General features: G+C 38.1%; 1 long non-coding RNA gene across 1 annotated transcript in view; it reads left to right on the forward strand.

The window, feature by feature from the left end:
• The window catches only part of LOC136833283 (uncharacterized), a 241,806-nt gene that overhangs the window by 153,434 nt on the left and 70,872 nt on the right, over positions 1–17,500 (forward strand). Inside the window, exon 2 of the long non-coding RNA XR_010851401.1 lies at positions 11,856–11,911. This is a non-coding gene — a long non-coding RNA (uncharacterized lncRNA). The remainder of the gene's footprint in view (positions 1–11,855; positions 11,912–17,500) is intronic.

Here is a 17,500-nt window from a genome sequence, read left to right on the forward strand (position 1 = left end):
GTATTTTAGAAGAAGTTACAGAAGATAACACGAATTACTGAAAGAAGAGATTAACCTCATAGTTCCTTATCAGCGAGAGATGATAATCCTTGCGAAGGTTTTTTGTTATTTACTTATGCTTACTAATGTTAAAAATCGTCTTTATCACAATCCGGTATTTTTTGGGGCACAGTACGAGTGTCTGGCCCTATCTCCTTTCTTTCTTTCTTTCTTTATTTATACCGGTCGCTGGTATAGTGGTTAGTGTCGTGGATGCCATCTTCGGAAGAACAAGGAGAAGAAGAAGTAGGAGAAGGAGAAGACTCTTAAGAAAAAGAATCTTCCGAAGAAGGAGGAGAAGAAGACTTAAGATAAAGAATCCTCGGAAGAAGAAGAAGAAGAAGGAGAAAAAGGTCTTCGGAAGAAAGAAGAAGAAGAAGAACAGAAAAGAAAGAAGAAGAAGAAGAAGAAGAAGGAGGAGGAGGAGGAGGAGGAGAAAATGAAGTAAAAAAATGAGAATAAGAAGAAGAAAAGAAGAAGAAGAAGAAGGAGATGAAGAAGAAGAATCTGAAGAAGAAGAAGAAGAACGCTCAGCAGAGCGTAGGCGACTCAGAGAAGACTATGCTGGCTTGATGAAACTGAGGTTGAGGGGTAGGGAGTAGAGGGAGTTTGGGGGTTGAGTTGTCAGGGGGTGGGGTGGGAGGAAGGGGGAGTAAGAGGGGTAGGGGAAGAATAATGATTTATTATAGCAAGGGGCGGTAAGAGAAAGCAGCATACAAAGAAGAAAGATAAACCAAGGTTTTTAATTTTATTTTTTTTTAGATAAACGGCCATAATCACTAGTGTTCGTGCGCAAAAATAAATAAATAAATAGATAAACTAATGAATAAATAAATAAGTAAATAGATAAATAACTAAATAAAAAAATAATGATTTTAAGTACTCACCACCTGAAGCTGAAGTCGGCCATTACAGAAAATTACAGAACCTTGCGTATATATCGTTTACATTTCAGGAAGCGCACACAATACGACTGATTAGTCGATTGGTTCATGTGCCGTAAACTGGCGTCGCAGCATCAACGGTCACAGACACCTCAAATAGGCTTTCTGCAGCATCTAAGATCAGACACCGAAAATAGGGTTTTCCTGTTGTAAGTCTGTTCAACTACAAAGAATAATGAAGGTGTCTCCTTAAATTATATATATCCCTTCGCTAATAAACATGAGGTACTCTATAAATAGCTCCGTTACTCCCGACAAGCTAGCTCATCACAATTGCAAGTTGAGCCTTCCTCCATTGAAAACGATTATTGCATACATTTCAGCGTTAAACTGATACGCAGTTGCATAAATTTACTGGAGAGAGAGAGAGAGAGAGAGAGAGAGAGAGAGAGAGAGAGAGAGAGAGATTGAGGGGAGAAAGAGGGAGAGAGAGAGATTGAGGAGAGAGAGAGAGAGAGAGAGAGAGAGAGAGAGAGAGAGAGAGAGAGAGAGAGAGAATATCTGATGAATACGTGAGAGTAGTACTTAGCTACTAGGAGAAAATAAACACGGTCAGGCTGATATATCATTGACTGACAACTAAAGACTGACGTCTGATGACTGGCATCTGAAGAGACAGACTGACCAAAACAGTGACATCTGAAGACTGACAGACTGACCAAACAGGAACCTGAAGTGTTACTGACAAGTTCAAAGTCACAAACTAGCAGCTGCAACCCCTCTCATTCCATTTACTGTACCTCCATTGATATTCTCTTTCTACCATCCTACTTTCCTAAACCCTCTCCATTAATTCTTTTTTAAATTTTGCAGATATTTTGTTATACAGAGATTTTAGTGTAACAATTCCTAACAATAATATAGTCAGTTTTTGTAAATTTTGCAGATATTTTGTTATATAGAGGTTTTAGTGTAACAATTCCTAGTAGTAATATAGTCAGTTTTTGTAAATTTTGCAGATATTTTGTTATATAGAGGTTTTAGCATAACAATTCCTTATAATAATATAGTCAGTTTTTGTATATTTTGCAGATATTTTGTTATGTAGAGGTTTTAGCATAACAATTCCTTATAATAATATAGTCAGTTTTTGTAAATTTTGCAGATATTTTGTTATATAGAGGTTTTAGCATAACAATTCCTTATAATAATATAGTCAGTTTTTGTATATTTTACAGATATTTTGTTATGTAGAGGGTTTAGCGTAACAGTTCCTAATAGTAATATACTCAGTTTTTGTAAATTTTTTCTAACAATTGATCGACTGTGCAACTGCAAAAGGCTTCCTTCCTGTTACACCTTTCAAACCTTTTACTCTCAATTTTCCTTTCAGTGCTGAATGACCTCATCATCATAGGTCCCAGCGCTTGGCCTGCGGCCTGAATTTTATGTTCCAGTTCCAGTGGCAGGAGAATTCCAGTAACTGTTGACATTCCATGCATAGGAGGTTAAATCAGTAAAAAAAATTGGTCTTCACATGAATTCTGAAACTCACAGGAAAAAAAATACATTTCACCTGCATACACACACACATAAAAAGCTTACAAACCTTTAGCACGAACAATGTAGGCCAGCGGCGAGAGAGAGAGAGAGAGAGAGTGAGAGAGGGGGAGAGAGAGAGAGAGTGGGTGTTTATAGTGAGTGGTGTTTTTCAAAATTGGGCACAGAGAGAATTCCAGCAATCACAACAGCAAACAGAAAGAATAGTAGGAAGAAGAAAAAGAGAGAGAGAGAGAGAGAGAGAGAGAGAGAGAGAGAGAGAGAGAGAGAGAGAGAGAATTCCAGTAATCACAGCAAAACAGAAAGAAGAAGAAGAAGACGAAGAAGAAGAACAACAACAGGAGAGAGAGAGAGAGAGAGAGAACAGAGAGAGAGAGAGAGAGAGAGAGAGAGAGAGAGAGATCCAAATTAAAATGACATGAGCTGGTGTATTCAGGATGATGCGTTTGAATTCAGGGCATTAGTTATGATTTAGACTCCCGCTCTCCTATTTTTTTTTTTTTTTTGTTGGGGGGGATGGGGGATGGGCGACGCCGGCATTGTTATGCGTATGGGCGTACGACTTGTGTGTGTGTTTGTGTGTTTGTGTTTGTGTGTGTGCTGATGTGCTTTCAAAAATCTGCTTGTGTATGATATATATATATATATATATATAGTTATGTAGTCATGCATTTACTGGAAGGAGCGAGATTTGAATATTTCATCCATCCATCCTTTTCAACCCTCCTCCTCCTCCTCCTCCTCCTCCTCCTCCTCCTCCTCCTCCTCCTCCTCCTCCTCCTCCTCCTCCTCCTCCTCCTCCTCCTCCCCTCGTTAATAAAGGTCATGTCGATGTAAATGCTAATGATATGCCGCTAATGTCAATCGCCATTTTGACTGTTCTCTCTCACAGCTCACCATCTCTATTACTTTTTCATTAATGGCCCCTCTCCCTCCCCCCTTCCCCCTCACCCATCCACCCACTCACTCACTCACTCACTCCTGACGCCATGGCACCTCCCAATTCCACCCCCCCTCCCCCATGCCACATTGGCACCCTCTCACCCACGCCCACTGCCAAAACAAAGTCTGGTGTTTTAGACGTCGATTGATCTATGATTTTTTTTTTCCCTCTCTATTTTCCCTCTGAATTTTATGCCAGGTTGATATCGATCGTAGATGGGTTTTATTCCAATTTTATATCAGTTTTAGATGGATTTTATTCCAATTTAAATCATTTATTGGTGGATTTTATTTCAATTTTATATAATTTATTGATGGGTTTTATTCTAATTTTATGCCATTTATTGATGGGTTTTATTGCAATTTTATATCAATTGTAGATGGATTTTAATACAATTTTATACCATTTATTGATGGATTTTATTCCAGTTTTATACCATTTATTGATGGATTTTATTCCAATTTTATCTCAACCGTAGATGGATTTTATTCCAATTTTATATCAGTTGTAGATGGATTTTATTCCAATTTTATACCATTTATTGATGGCTTTTATTCCAGTTTTATACCATTTATTGATGGATTTTATTCCAATTTTATCTCAGTTGTAGATGGATTTTATTCCATTTCTGAGCCAATTGTTGATGGATGATATTTAAATTTTATATCAATTGTAGACTGATTTTATTCCAATTTTACATTCATAATTCCAATTTTATACCAATTATAGATGGATTTTATTCCAATTCTATACCAGTTATTGATGGATTTTATTACAATTTTATACCATTTGTTGATGGAGTTTATTTATTCCAATTTTATGGCACTTATTAATGGATTTTATTCAAATTTTATACCATTTGTTGATGGATTTTACTCCAATTTTATGCCAATTATAGATGGATTTTATTCCAATTTTATATCAATTGTAGATGGATTTTATTCCAATTTTACATTTATAATTCTAATTTTATAACAATTTTAGATGGATTTTATTCCAATTCTGTAACATTTGTTGATGGATTTTATTACAATTCTATACCATTTGTTGATGAATTTCTTCCAATTTTATACCATTTATTGATGGATTTTACTCCAGTTTTATGCCAATTATGGATGGATTTTATTCCTTTTATGCAATTTAATTTTTGTACTGTGATGAGTTATTGAGCTGATCTTCAATTCAGTCTAACTGATTTTCATTTTACTTCTGTTCACTCACACAATAATCAGTCTCTATTCTCACCAAAGCAACGCTTTTAAAAATCCATATATTTCCGAAGTCCACAATGACCACAACTATTGCGACGCCACTTGACGCAAACACGTCAGTCATCCCGGTGCCTCCCGTTGAATCACGTGTCAAAATTACGGGAGCAGAAAATCAGATCTGCCGGACATTAAATGAATTTTGACTCGTCGTTATTTGATTGCAAATGTCAAGGTGTTATTCTGTGTACAGACTGATTATCATTTTCCTATGCCATTTGTTCCGTAAATGATGTCTGGGTTGTAGGAAGCCTAAGGAGTATTATTATTATTATTATTATTATTATTATTATTATTATTATTATTATTATTATTATTATTATTATAAGAAGCTTTCGAGATAACAAATTGAGCAGATGTTGATAGCTATCTGTATATGATTTTTTATATCTAGACTCCAAAATCCTGCAGGTATTATTATTATTATTATTATTATTATTATTATTATTATTATTATTATTATTATTATTATTATTATTATTATTATTATTAAGGAAGATTCCACAGACTCCTGTGGTCATAATTGACCAAAAAATGTCCATCCTACCACTGTTGTCCCCGTAGTGCACCTCACGTGGCGCACTGCAGGCATTGATGAAGGTTGTTTTGCAGCGTCCCTTCGACCCTTAGCTGCAACCCACTTCTTAGCCTTTTACTTGACCTCCATTCCCGCTTCCTCTCTTTAATCTTTTGCTGTCCAACCACTCTAACTCCCTATTTTCAGTGTTGTAAGTATCCAAGTGCTTGGCTCAGTAGCCGAGTTTTAGTTTTCTGTAAAAGAAACGATTGTGCCGGCTTTGTCTGTCCGTCCGCATTTTTCTCTGTCCGCACTTTTTCTGTCCGCCCTCAGCTCTTAAAACTGCTGAGGGTAGAGGGCTGCAAATTGGTTTGTTGACCATACACCCTCCAGTCATCAAACATACCAAATTGCAGCCCTCTAGCCTCAGTAGTTTTCATGTTAGTTAAGGTTAAAGTTAGCCACAATCGTGCATCTGACAACGATATAGGATAGGCCACCAGCGGGCCATTGTTAAAGTTTCATGGGCCGCGGTTCGTACAGCATTATACCGATAGACAGATGTATTTTCGGTAGCCTTGTTCATACGCTGTAGCGGCTGCGCAGAAAACTCGATTGCGGTGAAGAAACTTCAGCGCATTTTTTACTTGTATATTACAAATCAGACCATTTTGACTGAAGGTTGTCCTCAGATATTTCTTGAGGCGAACAAAAGCAGCGTACTGCGATAATAAATACATTATCCCCACCTCCTCATTTTAATTTGTTTGCTTCGTATTCCTTCGGCCAAGTCTAGGCATGACACGAAATCCGCAGGTCTCGCTTAGACTTGCAAAAGAGGCGTAATTCGTACTAATGTCGCCACCTCCCGGAATTTTTTTTTTTTTTCTTCCTCAAGTGGGCTTTTTTTTTTTTTTTTTGTCAATGATTCTTGTAGTTGCTTGCTTTTTGGGAAATTGACGTTCGTGGGGTCTTAAAGAATATATATATATATATATATATATATATATATATATATATATATATATATATATATATATATATTACCACAAATACCATTTTCTGTCGAATTCATTATACATCGCGAGTAACTGAATAAGTGCATCTGCCTGTCCAAGGATTCGAACCTGGGAATAATATTTAGACAGTTATATATATATATATATATATATATATATATATATATATATATATATATATATACATATACATATACATATACATATATTCAGTAGATGAACCCTACCCTTATGGAACAAACCCACCGCAGAGGGCCATCGACTTGAAATTCAAGCTTCCAAAGAATATTAGGGTGTTCATTCGAAAGAAGTAACAAAAGGTAACAGGAAAGAAGAAATAAACAAACAAACTAATAAAAAATAGATAAAAACGTAAGTCAATAACAAAATACAACGAGAATTGAAATACCATCACCAAAAAACCAGATCAAACGAGTGTCAGCCACGTGCAATAAAAAGAAAAGTGAAAATTGTCCTCGCAATAGTATTTGTCAAATCGAGGTGTGAAATCTCGAATACCCCAGAGTTCAGTTACGCTAGACAGCCGCCGTGTGCCCATGAAGAATTCAAGTGCCCTCTCGCTGTGCCCATCAACTATTCACCAACGATGAAAACTGGTGAATATGTTTGGGAAATAGTATTGCCTTTTCCAGGGCAGCGCGTAAGGGGAAGAATCTCTGGCTGGCCGGGTGAATGAGTAAAGGTCACTTTCAGTACAGGTTCTGTGGGATTTTCGACTTTTCGACTTAATCTCCGCGTGTTGTGGTCCTCGGCTGCAAGAACTGGCTGGTAAGGAATTCTTGGAAAGAAAGGGTTAATTGTGAAAGAATGTCCTGGAGACGAGTTGGAATAACTTGGAAACGAGTGGAAGTATCTTTTGAAGACAAGTGGAAATGTCTCGAAGACGGATAGAAATATTGTCTTGGAGACTTTTGGAAACGAGTGGAAATATTGTTTTGAAGACAAGTAGAAATGTCTCGAAGACGAGTAGAAATATTGTCTCGGAGACACTTGGAAACGAGTGGAAATATTGTTTTGAAGACGAGTAGAAATATTGTCTTGGAGACCAGTTGAAATAACTTGGAAACGAGTAGAAATATTGTTTTGAAGACGAGTCGAAATATCTTGGAGACGAGTAGAAATATTGTCTTGAAGACAAGTAGAAATATCTTTAAGACAAGTGGAAATATCTTGGAAACGAGTAGAAATATTTTGAAGACGAGTAGAAATATTGTCTTGAAGACAGGTAGAAATATCTTTAAGACAAGTGGAAATATCTTTAAGGCGAGTGGAAATATCTTGGAAACGAGTAGAAATATTTGAAACGAGTAGAAATATTTTGAAGACGAGTAGAAATATCTTGAAGACGAGTGGAAATATCTTGGAAACGAGTAGAAATATATCTTGGAAACGAGTAGAAATATTTTGAAGATGAGTAGAAATATCTTGGGAACGAGTAGGAATGTCTGGAAGATGAGTCGGAATATCTTGGAAACGAGTAGAAATGCCTTTAAGACGAGTGGAAATATCTTGGAAGCGAGTAGAAATATTTTGAAGACGAGTAGAAATATTGGCTTGGAGATGAGTGGAAATATCTTGGAAACGAGGAGAAATATCTTGAAGAACATTCAAAATATCTTGTAGACGAGTAGAAATGTCTCGAAAACGAGTTGAAATATATTTTTGAGTAAACTATTTTGGAAACGATTAGAAATTTCTTAAATATAAAAATTTGAAAAAACAGATAGAAACGATTAAGAATATTTGGAAATTTCTTTAAACGATTAGCACAAGATATTTTCTTAAATATAAAAATATCTTGAAAACGAGTAGAAGTATTTTGAAAACGAGAAGGAATATCTCAGAAATGGGTAAAAATATGATTAAAATATCTTGAAAACGAGTAGACGAATACAAACGAGGGATAAAATTTCTTTAAGACAATTAAAGATAACTTTCCTTAACCCTGAGTTCCTAACAATTGAAAACAACTGCTTTGAGGTTTTCTCCTGTTACAACAAGACCTTTTACTAGTTTCCGTTTCATCGCTGAATGACCTCATAGGTCTCAGCCGCCTGGCCTAAATTCTGTATTCTGTTCTATCCTCAGAGTAATAATAAATAATAATAATAATAATAATAATAATCTTTGGAAGCTTGAATTTCACGTCAGTGGCCCCTTCGGTGGGCTTGTTTCATATGAATAGGATTCACCTTCTGAATAATAAATAATAATAATAATAATAATAATAATAATAATAATAATAGTTAACAAGATATTAACTTCAAATTTCCCTCATATTTTTGTACGTTAAAAAAAATAACTAAATAACAATTTATTGTCTTCATCACCCACTCTTCCTTTCAGTGAGAAATCACTCTTCTTTTTGAAACCTCTTTAATAAAACATGTATTGTAATGGACCTCCCCCCTCCCCCACCCCCGCGGCCCCCCCTATTCATAATTATTAAAAAGATGAAGGAGTCACGTTTGTGGGGTAGGAAGCCTAGCCCTGAATAACCAGTACTTTTAATGTGAAGGCTGAAATGTTCCCTTAACTCTGGCGACATTCCTCTCTTCGTCAGACATTTGCTTCCGTAAGGGGGTAATGTCGCCAGTGCGCCTCATGCGGTGCACTGTAGGCATTACTTAATAAGGTTGTTTGCAGCGTCCCGTCTTAGGTCCCTAGCTGCTACAGACCCCTTTCGTTCATTTTACTGTGCCTCCGTTCATATTCTCTTTCTTCCATCTTACTTTCCACCTTCTCATAACAATTGATTCATAGTGCAACTGCTTTGGGGTTTTCCTTCGTGTTACGCCTTTAATACCTTTTACTGTCAGTTTCCGTTTCAGCGCTGAATGACTTCATAGGTCCCAGCGCTTGGCTTTTGGCCTAAATTCTATATTCTATTCTTCTCTTCTATTCTAGTTAGATATTTGCTGACGTATGGAAAAAGTAAGTGAACAAATGTTTTATACTTGCTTGGATGTACGATAGAATATGTTATGGACAGTGACTGAATGAGAAAAGAAAGTTTCATAAATACAAAAGAAAATTATTTCAGGTGTTGGGAAAAAGTAAGTGAAAAAAAAATGGTTTTTACTTATTCGGATCTGCTATAAAATATGTTATGGACTGACAGAATGAGAGAAGAAAGTTCTAAAAAGTCTATAGATACAAAACAATTTTCAGCTTAATCAAAGCGTCTTTTATACTGAACTGAATAGAATATGGAATTTAGGCCAAAGGCCAATCACTGGGACCTATGAGGTCATTCAGCGCAGAAACGGAAATTGAGAGTAAAAGGTTTGAAAGGTGTAACAGGAGGAAAACCTCAAAGCAGTTGCACTATGACAGTAAGAAGGAAGAAAGGGAATATGAAAGGAGGTACAGTAAGAGGAATGAAAGTAATGCCTACGATGTAAAATTTGAAGATCTTATTAAAATTAAGGTGATTGATTGAATCAGAAATATCCCAACCCACCCTGGATGACTTCTGGAGAGAACGAAGTTCAATATAATGTATTCTTTATAGAACACTATTCGTCAAATCGAGTATAATAATAAAAAAAAAAGTTAAAAATGCGCCGAAGTTTCTTCGGCGCAATCGAGTTTTCTGTTCGTCGTATAATCAAGGCCACCGAAAATAGGTTTATCTTTCGGTGGTCTCGGTATAATGCTGTATGAGTGTGAACCGCGGCCCATGAAACTTTAACCACTCCCCGGTGGTGGCCTGGCCTATTGCGGTGCCAGACGCACGATCTTTGCTAACTTTAACCGTAAATAAAATAAAAGCTACTGAGGCTAGAGGGCTGCAATTTGGTATGTTTGATGATTGGAGGGTGGATGATGAGCATACCAATTTGCAGCCCTCTAGCCTCAGCAGTTTTTAAGATCTGAGGGTGGACAGATAGACAAAGCCGGCACAATAGTTTATCTTTTCAGAAAACTAAAATAGTAAAGGATGTATATGGAATTATTGGGACTAACAGAAAAGGAAATTATAGTGTTTTTTCCTATTCTCTTCAGAACTTTTATTTTTTTATTTCCTATTACCTTCTGTTACTTTCAATAAACACCTGTTCTTTGGAAGCTTGAATTTCAACTCTGGTGGCCCCTGTGGTGGGCTTGTTCCGTTTGAATAGGGTTCTTGTCCTGAATAATAATAATAATAATAATAATAATAATAATAATAATAATAATAATAATAATAATAACCTTAACAAAATAATATAATAATAATCATCATCATCATCATCCTAACAAAATCAAAGTAGAAGATAGTATGGAAGGCATAATAATAATAATAATAATAATAATAATAATAATAATAATAATAATAATAATAATCTTAAACAAAATAAAGTAGAAGATAGTATGGAAGACATGATAATAATAATAATAATAATAATAATAATAATAATAATCTTAAACAAAATCAAAGTAGAAGATTGTACTGTATTGAAGGCAAGGATGAAAAAGCAGCAGTTCCAATAGCAAAAGCAGTTAATTAAATCATTATAGCAGCACTGACATTAGCAGCACAAGTAAACAATATCACAAATGGACGTCAGCAAGCAATTTTACAATAGAAGCTTCAAGCAAAAAAAAAAAAAAATAGAATAAACAGCGCTACACCGATTAAGAATAAACAAACAAAGATGATAATAATGATGAAAATTACAAAAGGTTAAATAAAAAAAAAAACAGTGAGAATAAAAGGTCCCTTTAAAAAAGTTTATAATTCCCAAATCGATACTTCGTGTAGAATGACTAACGGTCCCTGAACAAGTGCCAAACGGCGGAGCGTGGCATTACTGCCTGAATTATGCAGTGCCACGACGGGTCTGAACAATTAATTTTGATTCGCGTCTTGCCAGGGACGTCACTGCTATATTTTGCTGCCTTTTAGACTGCTGTGTATGACCTGCGCGTCTTGTAGTTGAACCTTTCGGCATCGAAATGTCTCTCAAGTTTAAGTTTGGTTTTATCAATTTTTTTGAAGGCTGTCTTTTACACTGCTGTGTAGTACCTGCGTGTCTTGTAGTTGAACCTTTCAGCATTAATATGTCTCATTAGTTTGATATTATAAATTTTTTGGAGGCTGTCATTTTACACTGCTGTGTTTTACCTGTATGCCTTCTAGTTGAACCTTGCACCTTCAAAATGTCTCATGAGTTTGATATAAATTTTTTGGAGACTGTTATTCGACATTGCTGTGTATTATGCGTGTCTTGTAGTTGAACCTTTCAGCATCAAAATGTCACTCAAGCCTTGGCACTATAAATTTTTTAGAGGCTGTCATTTTACGCTGCTGTGTACTATGTTTATCATGTCATGTAATCTTTTAGCATGTAATTAACTTTCAAGTGTCGTGATATATATTAGTAGAAGGCTATTTCGAAAATTTTATCAGGTAATTTTGTATTTTATTTTTATTTTCATATTTTATTTTTAGCTTAGCATCGTTAAAAGTCCTAATTACATTGACAAGACACCTTAATTGCTATTTGTCTGAAATCGTCTGACAGGAGAGTCGAAATAGACAGTGCCTGTCGAAATGAACATCGCCCTCTTGAATGCGCAAGCAGCATAATTTAACTTTTTTTTTCGCTCTCTTTTCAGACCTTCGTTGTGATCTTAGGGAACGAATTATCACCACCCTCTCACCAACTGCACAGGTTTGTGGGCGAAATTTTAACATTTTTCGGTATTGGTGTCCCCTGATTCTCGCGTGCTGAGCAGAAATCGGCGAAAGGGTTTGAAATGGCGGATCAGATGCGTTCATTTCCCTTTCACCAGGTTTTGCCATATTGGAATGTGCTCTCTCGGGAAAGTGGGCCAGTGCCTATTAGCAAGCAAAATCGCTGTTATCGATATTTCATGCGTACTTATCCCGATTGTGGACTACCTATCATTGTTTTGCATTTTCTTAGCTTTTTTTTGCAATTTTCTCTTTGAAAAAACATATACTAACTCATCTCAGAATTTCGCATACTCCCAGACCCTAGCTGCTAAATTTTCACCAATAAACCCCCATAACTCAGACAAAACCATTCCAGCGGAAAGTGTCACGCGCAGTGGCTGGGAAAATGAGAGATGAAACGCCGTCAAGGAATGATCGTACCTGGAAGAGCAGAAGGCGTGACACCTTGCTTCTCAAACTTAATGATCTCCTTCCCATTCCACAACAGCCCTTTCATTTTCGCTGCATTATCGCCGTGGGAAGGAATACTGGGAAATTGCTATGGAAAGCGGGTTGGTTGTTGTCCATTGTGGAAGTGTAGGTATGGGCCGTTTTCAGAACAGCCCTCTCTGCCATTGGCGTTTCACTCCAAACGCCACACGATTCTCTTGCCTGATTGCAAAGGCAGAAGTCTGGATCGATACTTTCTGTCTCGGACAAAATGTGAGACTTCTTATCCCGGTTTTTCGATCTCTAATAGTCCTTCCTACCCAAATGAGGCTTCATATATCATGAACTCTGGATTTGCACTCCCACCTAGTCAAAGAGTGGCCACTTCTAAAGTCTAGCTCTGCACTCCCACCTAGTCAAAGAGTGGCCACTTCTAAAGTCTAGATCTGCACTCCCACCTAGGCAAAGACTGGCCACTTCTGGAACTCTGGATCTGCCTCCCACCTAGGCAAAGAGTGGCCACTTCTGGAACTCTGTATCTGCACTCACCTAGGCAAAGAGTGGCCACTTCTGGAACTCTGTATCTGCACTCCCACCTAGGCAAAGAGTGGCCACTTCTGGAACTCTGTATCTGTACTCCCACCAAGGCAAAGAGTGGCCACTCCCACCTAGGCAAAGAGTGGCCACTTCTGGAACTCTAGATTTGCACTGCCGCATCGCCAAAGAGTGACCACTTTTGGAACTTGAGATCTGCACTCCCACATCACCAAAGCATGGCCACTTTTGGAACTCTAGATCTGCACTCCCACCTAGCCCAAGACTGAAAAAACAAGGGGAACTACTAAAGTCGTAGAACTATCAAAGAAGGCCCAGGGAAGAAGACTGCAGTGGTATGGCCATGTGATGAGAAGGGATGAGACTTATATATGTAGGGGGGGGGAGTGTGATGCAGATGGAGGTGCCTGGTGGGAGAGAGAGCGAGAGGAAGACCGAAGAAGTGAAGGTGGCTGGATGTTGTTAAAGAAGATATGAGACCCCACATAAAAGTGGGAAAAGGTGCAGAGAGAGAAGAAGTGTAAATAGATTATGTGATCAAGTCTTGCCTACTGTTCTTTAGTTCCAGAAAACCTGAATGGAAGGTGGTTCACGGGAGACATGGTTTTAGACTGAGAGGGACAAAGGTGACACAAGTTTGAGAACCACATTTGTGGTTAGAAACCTTTGCAGACGACGCATTCGTTTGGCAAAGAAACAGAAGAAATGCAAAGAAGAATCCTAAGATTCTTAGGATGCAAATTTGATTTTTGATTTAGATATATATATAAATCACTAATGGTACTTTTAATGTTAACCCCTTACACTCTGGATATAAGCATATCATTGAGTGGTTGGAAGACGTAGGATGGCCCGCTTCCTTCTGTCCTAATTTCTAGTGGGGTAGGAACCAAAGATTTAAGGAATGAAATTAAAGTTAAACAAGTTAAAAATGCGCCGAAGTTTCTTCGGCGCAATCGAGTTTTCTGTACAGCCGCTGCAGCATATAATCAAGGCCACCGAAAATAGATCTAACTTTCGGTGGTCTCGGTATAATGAATGCTGTATGAGCTGCGGCCCATGAAACTTTAACCACCGTCCGGTGGTGGCCTATCCAATATGGTTGCCAGAAGCACGATTATGGCTTAACTTTAACCTTAAATAAAACAAAAGCTACTGAGGCTAGAGGGCTGCAATTTGGTGTGTTTGATGATTGGGGGGTGCATGATCTACATACCAATTTGCAGCCCTCTAGCCCCAGCAGTTTTTAAGATCTGAGGGCGGACAGAATAAAGTGCGGACGGACAGACAATAGTTTTCTTTTACAGAGAACTAAAAGTGAAATTAAATATTGTGAACGGGATAAGATCAGCGAAGTAACGACAATAATAGAGAGGCAATTAAATATTGCTGAGACAAATTAGATCCTCATTTAAAGGCACGAAAAAATGGTGTCAATCTTAATGAGAGAGAGAGTGAGAGAATGGTATCAACCTTAATGAGAGAGAGAGAGAGAGAATGGTATAACCTTAATGAGAGAGAGAGAGAGAGAGAGAGAGAGAGAGAGATGGAATGGTATCAACCATAATGAGAGAGAGAGAGGAAATTATATCAAATCTTAATGTGTGTGAGAGAGAGAGAGAGAGAGAGAGAGAGAGAGAGAGAGAGAGAGAGAGAGAGAGAGAGAGAGAATGATATCAACCTTAATGAGAGAGAGAGAGAGAGAGAGAGAATGGAGTCAACCTTAATGAGAGAGAGAGAGAGAGAAGTCAAGTTACGAGGGCGGCAGCAGAGATTTCGGCTTGACTGATGAAAAATTCAGGTGTGGCAGGAATTTTTAGGATAGGTCGTCAGCGGCTGTTGTTTGTTATACAGGAGAGAGAGAGAGAGAGAGAGAGAGAGAGAGAGAGAGAGAGAGAGAGAGAGAGTCAGTCCTACTCGTAGGACACTCACTTCGCAAGCAAGGCGTCCCGAGTCCGATTCGCGACGGAGCTGTAAAGCTTTAGCCAAGTTCTTTCAAATCCCATTGTGCTCCCATCAACCTACCATGAGGTGCACTGTAGGCATTACTTGAGGTTCTTTGCTCCTCTGACTGCACCTCCTTTCATATTCTCCTTCTTCCATCTTACTTTCCTCCTAAATTCTATATTCAATTCTGTCCTAAATTCTATATTCAATTCAACTCTCATCAACCTAAGCAATAAGTGATAAACCTAAAAGTTAGTCGACTGTTGTGGGACGGGAGGAGGAGGGTGGTGTAGGAGGAGAAGGGACGTGTGGCCAGCAACCTCACCCCACTAAAAATTTTCCTGTTGTCTCCGTTGTTTCTGGAACAGGTGTTGCAGTCGGGGTTCAATTTGAGAGCGACGAACACTCCTTCAGAAAGTTCTTCCGGACACCTGCGGCTTTCCACGTTCTGATTGAAACGCCGCAGGTGTTTTGGATGGGTGTTGCTCTCAACTCTTTATTGGCGGGAGAGAGAGAGAGAGAGAGAGAGTGAGTTTATAACGACGAAAGAAAGAGAAAGTCTATAACGAAGAAAGCGAGAGAGAGGAAAGAGAGTAAGAGTTTATAAAGAAGAAAGGGAGTGTTTATAAACAGGAAAAAGAGAGAGAATTTATAAAGAAAAGAGAGAGAGTGAGTTTATAAAGAAGAAAGAGTGTTTATAAAGAAGAGAGAGAGAAAGAGAGAGTTTATAAAGAAGAAAGAGTATTTATAAATAGGAAAGAGAGAGAGAGAGAGAGAGAGTTTATAAAGAAGAGAGAGAGAGAGAGAGAGAGTTTATAAAGACGAAAAGAGAGAGAGAGAGAGAGAGAGAGAGTTTATAAAGGATTGAGTGTTTATAAAGAGGAAAGAGAGAGAGAGTTTATAAAGAAGAGGGAAGATAGAGAGCTTATGAAGAAGAGGGAATATAGAGAGTTTAAAAAAGAGGGGAGTTAGAGAGTTTATAAAGAAGAGGGGAGATAGAGAGCTTATAAAGAATATGGAAGAGAGAGAGAGAGACTTTATAAAGAAGAGGGAAGATGAAGAGCTTATAAAGAAGATGGGAGAGAGAGAGAGTTTATAAAGAAGGGAGAAGATAGAGAGCTTATAAAGAATGTGGAAGAGAGAGATAGAGAGAGAGAGAGAGAATTTATACAGAAGAGGGAAGATAGACAGAGAGTAGGAGGAACAGTAGAAGGATGGCAGGAATAAAATAAAAAATGAAAATAGGATACGAAGAAATCAGTAAAAAAATGCTCCGAAGTTTCTTCTGCGCAGTCGAGTTTTCTGTACAGCCGCTACAGCTCATAATAAAGGCCATCGAAAAATAGATCTATCTTTCGTGGCCTCGGCATAATGCTGTATGAGCCGCGGCCCATGAAACTTTAACCACCTCCGGTGGTGGCCTATCGTGTATCGTTGCCAGAAGCACGATTATGGCTAACTTTAACCTTAAGTAAAATAAAAACTACTGAGGCTAGAGGGCTGCAATTTGGTATGTTTGGTGATTGGAGGGTGGATGATCAACATACCAATTTGCAGCCCTCTAGCCTCAGCAGTTTTTAAGATCTGAGGGCGGACAGAAAAGTGCGGACAGACAAAGCCGGCACAATAGTTTTCTTTTACAGGAAACTAAAAATTAACAATTAGAAGGAAAAAAAACTAAAGAGAAGGAGAACAGGAAGAAAGATATAAGAAAGAAAGGCTGGGAATAAAAAAAAAAGAAAGAATTTGAAAGAAGAATGAACGTAAAAATATTAGACGACAATAAAACAAGAATAGAAAGAAAAAGAAACAATTGAGAGGTTAATAAGAACATCGAGGGAGGGGAAACTTGAAAAGTTCCGCCTGTGGCTCCCCCTCCCTCTTCCCTCTCCCTCTACCCCAAACCCTCCCCCCCACCCCAAAACACACCCGGGACCTCTCGCTCTTGGCCCAATTAGAGCCGAAATTTCAGGGAGTGGCTTCGACGACGCTATCAGTCATGCGCGCACCTGTATTACTCCCTCCCCCCTTCCCCTTCCCCCCCTCCCCTCCCCTCCCTCCCCCTCCCTCCCTCCCCTCCCCTCCCCTCCCCCCTCCCCTTTTTTAAATGAGGCTTCTGCGCTTCCTTCAGGAGGCAGGCAGCCACCCGGAGAGAGAATGCCATTCGGTGTTATTCATAGGGTTATTGAAGGACAGGTGTTGCTAATAATAGATTGTAAGAGGGAAGGGGGGGGGGGGGGAGGGAGAGGGAGGGGAGATGGGGGGAGGGGGGGAGATGGGTATTGCAGACAGACAGAGAGACAGACAGACAGGCTAAACTAAGAGAGAGAGAGAGAGGAAGAGATAGATCGAAGAACGGATTTGTAAAAAAGAGATGTTATTATAACAATAAATATTCATAGACAAAAGTTGCCTTTGCATAGAAAAGAGAAGCAGGAAATAAAAGGGAAAATGAAAACTTCCAAAGAACATCAGCAGTCAAAGAAATAACTCCATAAATCAACAGAGACTCAGAATTATTATTGTCATTATTATTATTATTATTATTATTATTATTCAGAAGATGAACCTATTCATATGAAACAAGGGCCACTGACTTGAAATTCAAGCTTCCAAAGATTATTATTATTAT

This window comes from Macrobrachium rosenbergii, chromosome 51 (genome assembly GCF_040412425.1).
Source record: "Macrobrachium rosenbergii isolate ZJJX-2024 chromosome 51, ASM4041242v1, whole genome shotgun sequence".
NCBI lineage: Eukaryota > Metazoa > Arthropoda > Malacostraca > Decapoda > Palaemonidae > Macrobrachium > Macrobrachium rosenbergii.